The sequence below is a fragment of the Eupeodes corollae genome, chromosome 1, assembly GCF_945859685.1.
Source record: "Eupeodes corollae chromosome 1, idEupCoro1.1, whole genome shotgun sequence".
Classification (NCBI taxonomy): domain Eukaryota; kingdom Metazoa; phylum Arthropoda; class Insecta; order Diptera; family Syrphidae; genus Eupeodes; species Eupeodes corollae.
The window spans coordinates 107,400,670-107,412,572 of record NC_079147.1 but is presented as its reverse complement, the minus strand read 5'-3'; the positions used below and the strand labels follow the sequence as shown (position 1 = coordinate 107,412,572).

At 32.7% G+C, this 11,903-nt stretch overlaps 1 protein-coding gene across 1 annotated transcript in view; it reads left to right on the top strand.

Annotated features, from left to right (window-relative positions):
• Window positions 1-580: 580 nt before the first annotated feature.
• Window positions 581-11,903, top strand: part of LOC129942728 (zinc finger protein 91) — a 35,252-nt gene continuing 23,929 nt past the window's right edge. The window contains exon 1 of the mRNA XM_056051774.1: window positions 581-689. The gene's annotated coding sequence lies outside the window, so the exon portion shown is untranslated. The remainder of the gene's footprint in view (window positions 690-11,903) is intronic.

Genomic DNA, 11,903 nt, shown 5'->3' with positions numbered 1-11,903 from the left:
AGTAACGTACAACTCTCATCCGTTCCTTATTACTACAACTAAGTTTCTAACACTTTCTGGTTTAGTATGTTATCATTGGCAGGACATAATCCTCAACCAATAATATCATAAAATAGACGAAAAAGAACGGACTACAGAGGAACTCTTGCTAATGATTACTGACGTGATTAACAAGTCTAACAAACAGTTTGATATAATGAAAAATTACATGGAAAGCTGTTTGCAACTAGTCAAGAAGATAGATACAAAAATTAAACCAATTAGACTTACCTTTAAAAGCTATGACAAGAAACAAAATATATTACTTGGGAACAGTCGGGGCCAACATTCATTATCGCCGAAGACATAGCATAATCTGTGGTTGCAGCAAGAAAATCTCTTATCCCTAAACTACTCGAATTTAAAAAAAGAAGGAAAGAAAACATACTTCAGATTAGATGACTTCGTCGTTGAAGGCAAACTATGGAAAGAAAATGAACCAGAAATTTCAAGAAAATGATCCTGTTCTAACGAAAACTTACAAGAGAGAAGAATTACGAGCTAGACGAGAACTGCAATAGTTTGATCAACTGACACTAACCCCAGGAACCCGATCAAAAAATTCCTGACTCAACATCTTGTCGAACGAATTCATAGAAAAAAAGAAATAGTTCAAAACAACGCGAAAAGTACGAATATAAACGACAGAGGTGAGTCCCTTTTTGATTATATTCTTAGTACTAATCTATTAGTAAGTAATGTTGAAAATGAACCAACTAAAACTCAACAAGAAGTCCTAGTCATAACTCTTGTCTCAGATACTATGCACCATATGATCTTGAAGTTTAAAGTATCCAAAGAACACTCATTCTCTGATCGTAGATATATCCAGTTCAATATTAATGTGAATGAAGTCCATTGACTTTTAGAAAATATCGGAAAACTGACTGCGCTTCATACAGGAACTTATTGCAAAGCTTACTAAAACCTGGACTATCTAGTCCTTCCTCTGACGAATATCCATTTAAGGGCAACTATTGATACAAGACTTCTGTCTTCGTCACAATATGCCTACTGGAAACGTAAATCGGTGGAAACAGCGTTACACACCTTAGTACGTACCGTCGAATATTTCCTCCATCATAAAGAGTTCACTATGGTCGCTTTTCTCGACATCGAAGGTGCCTTTAACAACGTGGACACATCTGCAATCACATCTGCACTAACATCTCTTAATGTAGAGATATCGCTTCGGGAGGTAATTCATTTAATGTTGACTAGCAGAATAATTAACTCAAAACTGGGCAACTCTTCTGGCAGACTATTCGTTGGAAGAGGGACACCGCAAGGTGGTGTTCTATAACCTCTTTTCTGGAAGCTAGTGGTGAATGCAATCCTAACTAGTCTGGATTCGGAGGCTTTCAGAGTGATAGCCTATGCGGACGACGTTGCTATAGCAGTTTCAGAAAAGCACCTTAACACCGTAAAAGAACTCTTACGAAATGCCTTAGATAGATTTATATTTCGGCTGATCGGTGTCGACTTTGTGTTAACCCACACAAAACCGATCTGGTCTTATTTTCGAGGAGATACAAGGTGCCATTTGTCAACCCTCCCTATACAAAGGAATCCAATTAAAATTCTCAGACGAGGGTCTAGTACTCTCTTTTCTTGCAAAAAAGCTATTGGTAATAAATGGGGCTTACAACCCAGAATCACGCATTGACCATAAACATCGGTAATCATACCGATTTTAATGTACGGTGCGGCAGTATGGTAGACTGTTTTAGAGAAAGGTATAAACAGGGATAAGCTAAATAAAGTCCAACATTCAGCTTGCCTATGCATAAGCGGATCGCTTTTCACGACCCCGGTCTGCCGAACTGAACACCTTGCTCTACCTAACAGCTCTTGACATATTCAGCAAACAAATAGCTGAGAGCTCTCCTATTCGCCTCAAAGCTTCGTCGCAGTAGACTAACAACAACATTGGTAACTCCGTAATTCTTAGGTATTTAGAATCAATTCCAAAGCACATAGACTACACCATCCCCAACTGCAATTCGACAGAAATTTCCAGATTTCTGTGCCTTCCAGATCTTTTTGGGATGATAGGACATTCTTGGAAGATGAGTCAATCCATTTCTATACAGATGGGTCAAAAACAAAAGAAAGGGTTGGTGGAGGTGTGTACTCTGAACGACTGAAATTAAGTCTCTCATTCCGCCTTCCATATCATTGTAGCGTGTTCCAGGCGGAACTTTTGGCGATAAAGAAAGACTTGTCCTGGCTTAAAGAGAACGGGATATTGAAATCTGATATCCGTATTTTCTCAGATAGCCAGGCTGCTATCAAATCTCAGGACTCTATCTCTACAAACTCTATAACAGTCCATACCTGTCTATCATCTCTAATGCAGATGGCACAACAGTTTAATATTCACCTTTGCTGGGTGATGGGCCATAGAGACATTCCAGGTAACTGTAAGGCAGATGAACTCGCCAGGAACGGTACACTGCAGCCCATTCTACCACGTTTGGGACATACTGGCATACCAATCGCTACTTGTAAACTGTTGCTAATGCAAGACGTTGTGAGGAGGGCAGGTAGCAGGTGGAACAACATCACCACGCAAGAATTACCTAGAAGAATTCTTCTTTAACGATCTAAACGATCTAAATCATATCAGCATAATCAGCCTTTCACATTTTGTAAGATACTCAAACTGGTTCCATTGAGCTTAGGAGGAAGCCTCAAGATTCATGTGGTGTCACAATGGGCCATTAAACTGGCCTAAGTGTGTTCTTTTCCAACCACTTTAACCTATAACCTAACCTGTCCCAACAACACTGAAACAATCAATAACAAATAGCAATTTAAATATACCAACCATAGACTATACAAACAATGAAGGCCGAACAAGACTCCAATATCAATACAAATATATCAGCACAAAAATCCTTCCCAAACCGATCGATCGCCGTAGGAAGAGTAGATCAAAAACCTCCATATAAAAATAAGCAAACAAATGATAAGTGAGCCAAGAATGTGTACTTTAAATTTGGGAAACTATCTTCAGACAAAAATAAATAGAATTGAAACTGTACTTAAAAATATACATTTTCACAGCCATCACAGACTTGTAAGAATAAAGATAAGAGTTGACATTAAGAAGAAGACAAACCTATTTTATCCCTAAAATAGAAGCCTTGATTGCTTTTAGGTTTTGAGTATTGTTTTGAAAATGTATGTATAGTTCAATAAATTATAATAATAATAAAAAAAAAAGAGGTTGGGATGCGACCCACACTGATAACTTTTAACAGAGTTATATTAAAACGACTTGATTATAACGATAGTAAATGACAGACTAAATATTTTATTGAAAAATATTTTCTTTATACATAATAGTCAAAACTTGATTACTTAGAAATTTTGATCGCAAGTATAAACTTAACAAGTTTTCCAACACCTCCACTCGAACAAAATTTACCTCAAACGTAAACCCATGTTATTAGAACAGAAATTATGTTTTTCGGTAGAAACTGGCTTAGTAAAATAATCTGCAACCATTGATTCAGTTCCAATTCCAATGAAAGAGATAATGTTCATGTTCTTCTTCTCACGAATAAAGTGATGTCTAACATCAATGTGTTTGGATCTTGATAAGTACTTGCTTGTCGACGCCAGATGAACTGCACTTTTGTTGTCGCAATATATTTTCATGACCGAGTTGTTAAAATTATGGTTCAGTTCAGACTCGAGGCCACGAATCCACATTGCTTCTTGAGTTGAGGCCGAAAGTGCCATATATTCGGCTTCTGTTGTGGATAATGCAACAGTTGGCTGATGTTTTGTCGCCCAAGACACGGCACCTTCCTGTAAGATACGTATGTATCCTGTGACAGATCTTCTTTCGTCACAATCGCTTGCCCAATCTTAATCAGAATGTATTTGAAATTCAGGATTTCCATTTCTTGAAAATTTCAGTTTGGCCGATTTTGTCCCTTTCAGATATCTAAAGAGTCTCTTGACAGCAGTCCAATGTTCTTTGCCAGGACAGTTGTTGAATTTGCTTAATTTGTTGACTGTAAAGCAAATATCCGGTCGAGTGCACTGTGCTGCGAATAATAAGCTTCCAATTGCTTGCTGATAAGGAATCTTAGCCATTTCTTTTTCTTCTTCTGAAGATTTAGGTGACATCTCTTTTGACAGTTTTATGTTGATATCCATAGGAGTTGCTACTGCAACCAATGCTCATGATCATCGGCCTATATTCATCAGGAAGACCTTTCAATAATAAGCTACCAACCCATTCATCATTTACTGCAAATCCTATTTCATTCAACTTCTGTGCGGTCGAAACCATTTTGGCTTACGTAATCTTCTATAAAGGAACATTCTACCAGGACCACTGAGCATAGTTTTTGAAGTAAACCTATGCGCCTGTCCAGACCAGAGTCTTGAAAAAGATTTTGCAAAGCAGTCCAAACTTCTTTGGAAGTTGTTGCATTCTTAACATGGACATAAAGACTCTTGTCGATAGCCAGAATCATTTTGCAACGAGCAATCTTGTCCTTAGAAAGATACAACTCAACGCCAGGAACATTCTCGATACATTTCCATGAATCTTCGAGTTCTAGTTGGGTTTTCATGGCAAAACTCCATGTTGACCAATTTTCAGAACCAGTTAGCTTCTCCATTTGATGGACTCCCAAATTCTGTTGTACAGACATTTTTCTCCAATATATGTATATAATATATATTCCTTGAATCTTGCTATTGTCCTGGGCCCATAACCTTTTAACAAAGTTATATTAAAACGACTTGATTATAACGATAGTAAATGACAGACTAAATATTTTATTGAAAAATATTTTCTTTATACATAACACTTGATTACTTAGAAATTTTGACCGCAAGTATAAACTTAACAAGTTTTCTTGCTTAAAAGTTTATCTATATGTACTCGTATCAATTTTTACCAAATTTGCGTACTATTTTTTGTAGATTTTAATTTTATAAAAAAACGGACTGTTGGATTTTTATATAAAAATTACTGAATATCGAAAACAATATTTTCTGTGAAGCAAAATAAGTTTGAAGCCAATATTTCAAATTTTTGAAAAGATATTTGAGTCGAAAATCAATTTTTACCAAATTCTGTTTAGGTTTTTAATTTTTGTACAAAAACTGTCAATTCGATTTTTTCAAAATTTTACTAAATTTTAACAAAAATATTTTGAAAGATAAAAGTAGTTTAAAGCCAATATCTACAATTTTTTAATAAATATTTGAGTCGAAAATCAATTTTTCCAACTTTAATACATTTTTTTTTAGGTTTTTATTTTTTGTAAAAAAAATATCAATTAGATTTTTCTCAACATTTTTCAGAATGTCGAAAACAATATTTCTTATAAGATAACATATGTACGTTTAAAGCCTAAACTTTAAGTTTTTGAAAAGATATTTGAATCGATATTCAATATTTACCAACTTTGAGTAATGTTTTTTTTCGATTTCTATTTTTTATAAAAAAAAACAGTCAATTCGATTTTTCTCAAAATTTTATCAGATGTCAAAAATATTATTTTTCGTTGCACAAAATTGTTTTGGAGATAAAAATATATTTTAGTCGTAAAATTTTGGAGGAAACAATTTTTTTTTTAGTTTTTTGATTTATAAAAAAAAGGTTAAATGGATTTTTTTCAAAAAATATACTTCTTTGATATCACGTTACAATATATTATATAAAATTTAATTCAAGTCTCTAGCATTTTTGGTTCGTAAGATATTTAGGGTTAACCAAAATTTGCACCTTTTTTTCAAACTGCTATGGTAAAAAAAACACCCACGCAATTTTCTTGAGATCCCTTTCTGCATCTTTCTGCCTTATTATCTGTATAACAAAATTTGTTTTTATTCTATATCTCTTCTGGTTCTTGAGCTGTGGACGACGAAAAAACGTCGCGAACGTACGGACGTACGAACGAACATACACACGCACGCACAGACATCTTTCTAAAAACCTTTTATTTCGACTCTAGGGACCTTGAAATGACGCGAAATGTCAAAATTTTTAGTTTGACAAATCGGACTCATTACAATAATTTCCTATGGGAAGTTAATAAACCACAACTACTTAACCGAGAAAAAAAAGAACTAAGCGAACTCAGAACTATAAGATCTAAAAAAACCTCAATTTAAAGAGATTAGCTTTCACTACCTTTATTTAGTTCAATTCCCAACTTGGAATACAAAATATGGTATAAGACAATTTTAAAATTTAACATTCTATTATACACGTTCAAAATATGTTAACGGAACTAACTACCTTGGGTTAAAATTATGGACTTTAAATAAACAAAACGAAAACTAAAGCCATGTCAAAACACACAAAATAATATAAAACGTTGGACTAAGAATATATTGAGTACGTAGATTATATATATATTATGTATTTGGGAGAGCTAAAATCTTTAAGAACCAGGAAAATAAGGAAATCAACAAACGTGTTACAAATAACTGGAAACAATTCTGGAGCATGAAACATATTTTACCATATATAAACATATTTCACCAAAGTGCAGAGACAATGAAATTTACTTTCGACTCTGCTATTCTACCAATCCTTAGTGACGGACCAAAAACAATGAGCTTGACGGCAAAAACACTTGATCAACTAAGGATATGTCAGACCAAAATGGAAAGGAAAATTTTGAACATATGTATGAAATGCAGATATTTTACCATTGAGACAAATTTAAAAAATGCGATAGAATTGATGACTAATTATTACACTAAATGGAGAATAAAGCTGAATTCTGACAAACTACAAGCCATCTTTTTCAGTAGAAAAAGAAAATCTTGTTACCTACCAAGCAATCAACTTACCGTTAATAGTGTAAATGTTAAATAGGAACCAAGTGTGAAATATCTAGATCAAAAACTGACATTCAGAGAATATATTGCCAGAGCTCTGCAAAAAGTTATCATTGCTATAAATATTTTGTATCTTTTTATAAATAGAAAGTCCTTTCTTAGCAACAACAATAAAATGATAATCAAAATAGTAGCATTCCAAGCAATACTTTTGGATTGATGCCAGGTTTAGGGGAAATTTGCAAATTATCATCTTAAAAAACTGCAAGAAGCTTCTAAAAATGATGCTTACATTTTTTCTTATAATCATATTGCACAATTTACAGAGATTCAGTATAACCCTACTTTACTTCTGAAAAAAAAATAACAATTTTATATAAAATTATCACAATTTAACATAATTAACAAATCGAAGGAAAAAGTTACAAAAAAACCTTCTTCAAATTGTCAAGAATCATGGTTATCCAAGATTGCAGAGAATAGGAGGCTAGGAAGCATCGAAAAACGCTAATCTCAAAAATGCTTTACAAGTAAAATAGAAAGTTAATAAATAACTACATACAAAAAAAGTAGATAAATAAAAACAAAAAAATAAATAAATAAACAAATAATTAAACAAACAAATGAATGAACAAGTGAATAAATAAATACAATAAAAACAGACAAAGTATATATGATAAGAAACAAAAATAAATAAATAAATAAATAAGGATAGAAATAAATAAATAAATAAATAAATAAGTAACAAATATAAAGCTTTAACCGTTTTTTTTTAATTTTTATTTTTACATTTTTTTTTTCAGTTTCGTGTTTTTTTAATTTTTTTTTGTATTTTTTTTTATTTCTAAATATCCAAATTTGAGATAAAGAAGTTTTCCGATAGTCTGCAAGATGCATTATATCGCATAAACAAATAACTTATTCTAAATAAATCTTTTTCAATTTTGGCAAGTAAGTGGAGATCTTCCCTAGAATAGTGCCATGGCAGATTTAACATCATGTTTAGTATTTTATTTTGGGTTCTTTGTAATCGAAGTAAATTATTTATTAATTTACTTATTTATTTATTTTTTATATAGTTATTTATTTATTAGTTTGTTTATTTTATTTATTTTATTTATTTATTTATTTATTTATTTATTTATAGACTTATTTATGCACTAATTTATTCATTTACATATTTATATTTATTTACTTAACAATATGTTAATTCTTACTAACAAATTACTAATATATTAAAATATATTTATCAATTATCATTTATATTATCCTTTTTTCTACTAACCTAAAATCTAGAAATCTTAGTTTTATTTGAGTCAAAATGTAACTGCACTTTTCAATTTGCGTTGAAGGTTTTGTTTATATTTTCCTTCAAAAATATTACCTACTTAAATGATTATTATCTAAATTCTATATATAAATTAATATACTTGTTCAGCAGAAAGATATATCAAATATCAAATCTCTGTATATAATTATTATATTACCAAATGAAACTGTTAATACGAAAGTAAAGAATATCTATCTATCAGATATTCGCAATAGAACCGGAATAGAACAAGAAAGTTGAAATGGAATCTAGACTTCAGGACCAAAGATGGTCAACGAAATGGAGACCAAATAGAGTGATGATATATCACAAATTGGTACAAAAAAAAACCAACAATAGAGACATAAGCCTTGGGGAGGCTTATTTCAGTAATCAATATCAAAAAAGTTTAACTAATTATTTAATTTTATTTTAAAGTAATTTTAGTTTCAAATTAATTTTCAATTTATAACAATATAATTTTAATATTAAATTTTTTTACAGTAATAAGTGTTAAATTGTCATAATTTGTGTATCCAGAATTTTTAGAAAAAAACAAAACAAAGCCAGTTATTTATTTTATCTTCCTTATACAAAGTATTGTTGTTAATATTTGATAAACAAAATGTATACAAAATATGTTATTATTTATAGTTATAATTAAAGAAAATTTAAAAAGCTTGTAAAGTATACGTTATTTATCATCTTTTTCACTGCCAGCAGCATGAGATCATATTTTCAACTGCAAATTGTGAAGTGGTAATTCAGGCAATTTCAGTGAATTTAAAAACTCGGTGGGAAAGTTGGATGCATTATCTTGGTTCATAACGGTATCTACAAGCAATATTACAGCTAACAGATATACGCACTCCAATGGCAAATTAAAAAGTAAATAAATATAGTACATCAGTTTTAAATGAAGGTTTTCTAAAGACTAAGAAACATTAAATTATTAATTTTTGTTCTTCATTTTAAAGTTTTTATTCAAAGTAATTGGCATCTAGTCTTAAAACTAGGACTTGAGTTACAATCCATTTTTTAAATACATACATGTATTTGAATTTTTTCAATACGATCAGAATGAACTTCATAAATTGGACTCCAAATAACATCCACGTATTCCAAAATTGATCTGAGAAGAGATTTAAACAAGAATCATTATATAAAAGGCTCTCTAAAATCTTTTCCATTACGTTTTATAAAACCTACTAAAAAATTAGGCTTAGGGCCCAAATAATCAAAATTACTTTTAAAAGAAAGTTGAGAATCAAAAATAACTCCAAAGTCTTTAATCATAGAAACCCTATCTAAAGCCACTGATTAATTGAATAGTTGTTTAACAAAATGTGAGATGGAAAAAGAGATCTTGTAACACTTTTTGATATTCAATTTCAGGCTATTGATGTGACACCAATTTGATAGGGTACCAATGTCAGATTGCTTAAGTTGACAACACTATCCAAGTTTTAAAGGCTTTACTAAAGTCAATGCATAATGCTTCCACTTGAAATGTTTGTTCCGAAGCATTAGTTACATACAAAGTGAAAAAAGTTTAATTGGTAATAAACGGTGATTTTTTAAGAGCTTAAGAACTTTTTAAAAAAAAAAACGCATAAAATTTGCAAAATCTCATCGATTCTTTATTTGAAACGTTAGATTGGTCCATGACATTTACTTTTTGAAGATAATTTCATTTAAATGTTGACCGCGGCTGCGTCTTAGGTGGTCCATTCGGAATGTCCAATTTTGGGTAACTTTTTCAAGCATTTCGGCCAGAATAGCCCGAATTTCTTCGGAAATGTTGTCTTCCAAAGCTGGAATAGTTGCTGGCTTATTTGTGTAGACTTTAGACTTGACGTAGGCCCACAAAAAATAGTCTAAAGGCGTCAAATCGCATGATCTTGGTGGCCAACTTAACGGTCCATTCCTTGAGATGAATTTTTCTCCGAAGTTTTCCCTCAAAATGGCCATAGAATCGCGAGCTGTGTGGCATGTAGCGCCATCTTGTTGAAACCACATGTCAACCAAGTTCAGTTCTTCCATTTTTGGCAACAAAAAGTTTGTTAGCATTGAACGATAGCGATCGCCATTCACCGTAACGTTGCGTCCAACAGCATCTTTGAAAAAATACGGTCCAATGATTCCACCAGCGTACAAACCACACCAAACAGTGCATTTTTCGGGATGCATGGGCAGTTCTTGAACGGCTTCTGGTTGCTCTTCACTCCAAATGCGGCAATTTTGCTTATTTACGTAGCCATTCAACCAGAAATGAGCCTCATCGCTGAACAAAATTTGTCGATAAAAAAGCGGATTTTTTGCCAACTTTTCTAGGGCCCATTCACTGAAAATTCGACGTTGTGGCAGATCGTTCGGCTTCAGTTCTTGCACGAGCTATATTTTATACGGTTTAACACCAAGATCTTTGCGTAAAATCTTCCATGTGGTCGAATAACACAAACCCAATTGCTGCGAACGGCGACGAATCGACATTTCACGGTCTTCAGCAACACTCTCAGAAACAGACGCAATATTCTCTTCTGTACGCACTGTACGCATTCGTGTGGTTGGTTTAATGTCCAATAAAGTAAACTGAGTGCGAAACTTGGTCACAATCGCATTAATTGTTTGCTCACTTGGTCGATTATGTAGACCATAAATCGGACGTAAAGCGCGAAACACTGATTTTGGTAATAAAATTCAATGATTTGCAAGCGTTGCTCGTTAGTAAGTCTATTCATGATGAAATGTCAAAGCATACTGAGCATCTTTCTCTTTGACACCATGTCTAAAATCCCGCTTGATCTGTCAAATACTAATGCATGAAAATCCTAACCTAAGAAAGTTACCATTCTTCATATCAACTTGAAGAAACTTGTTGAATATGCCTTTGAAAGGAGCACAGATGGAATCACAGCAACATTTTAAGACTGGGGAAAGAATGCCATCTGGTCCAGAACTATAATTTGATTGAATTGATGTCAATGTGGAATTAACTAATGCTCTGCTTAATTGCCTCGAACCAATAACAAACCTGCTTGTTATGTTATTCTTGCACTGTTCTTACAAACTGAATGAGAGCAAACCGATTTAAAATAGTTTGCAAACAATTAAACTGTGGAGTCTAAATCCGACGATTCAAAACCTCTGAAGAACGTGGTATTTGGGATACCTATATTAATGTGATATGGTTTACATAATCGTCCAACTACGCAAGTAATTGGAAAGATTGTGATAAGAGACTGAATTGGTTACAACAGGTGGCGGACGGCGATTTTTCGAAGAAAATTGTCTTCAGCACATTTTTCACTCGGTGGGTATGTTAATAATGTTAATAAACAAAATTGTCGTATTCGGGGTTCTGAGAATCCTCGAGTAATTGAAGAGAGGTCATTACATCCACAAAAAATTACTGTTTGGTGCGCTCTTTGGTCGGGAGGAGTGATTTGACCTTACTTCTTCGAAACATACGATGGAACGACTGTCACCGTCTTATGATAACTTTCACAACTATATTTCGTGGGCGAGGAAGTTCTTGTGGATATAACCTTGCCACCAATATCTTGTGATTTGAAACCGCTAGATTTGTCTTGTGAGGCTACGCGAAAGACAGTTAATAACCAACATTCGTCAAGTTATGGCTGACGATATTTGTCAAAATGTAGTCGAAAATTACCTCAAAAGATTCGATGCTTGCAACAATTCGCGTGGAAGTAATTTAAATGATGTATAA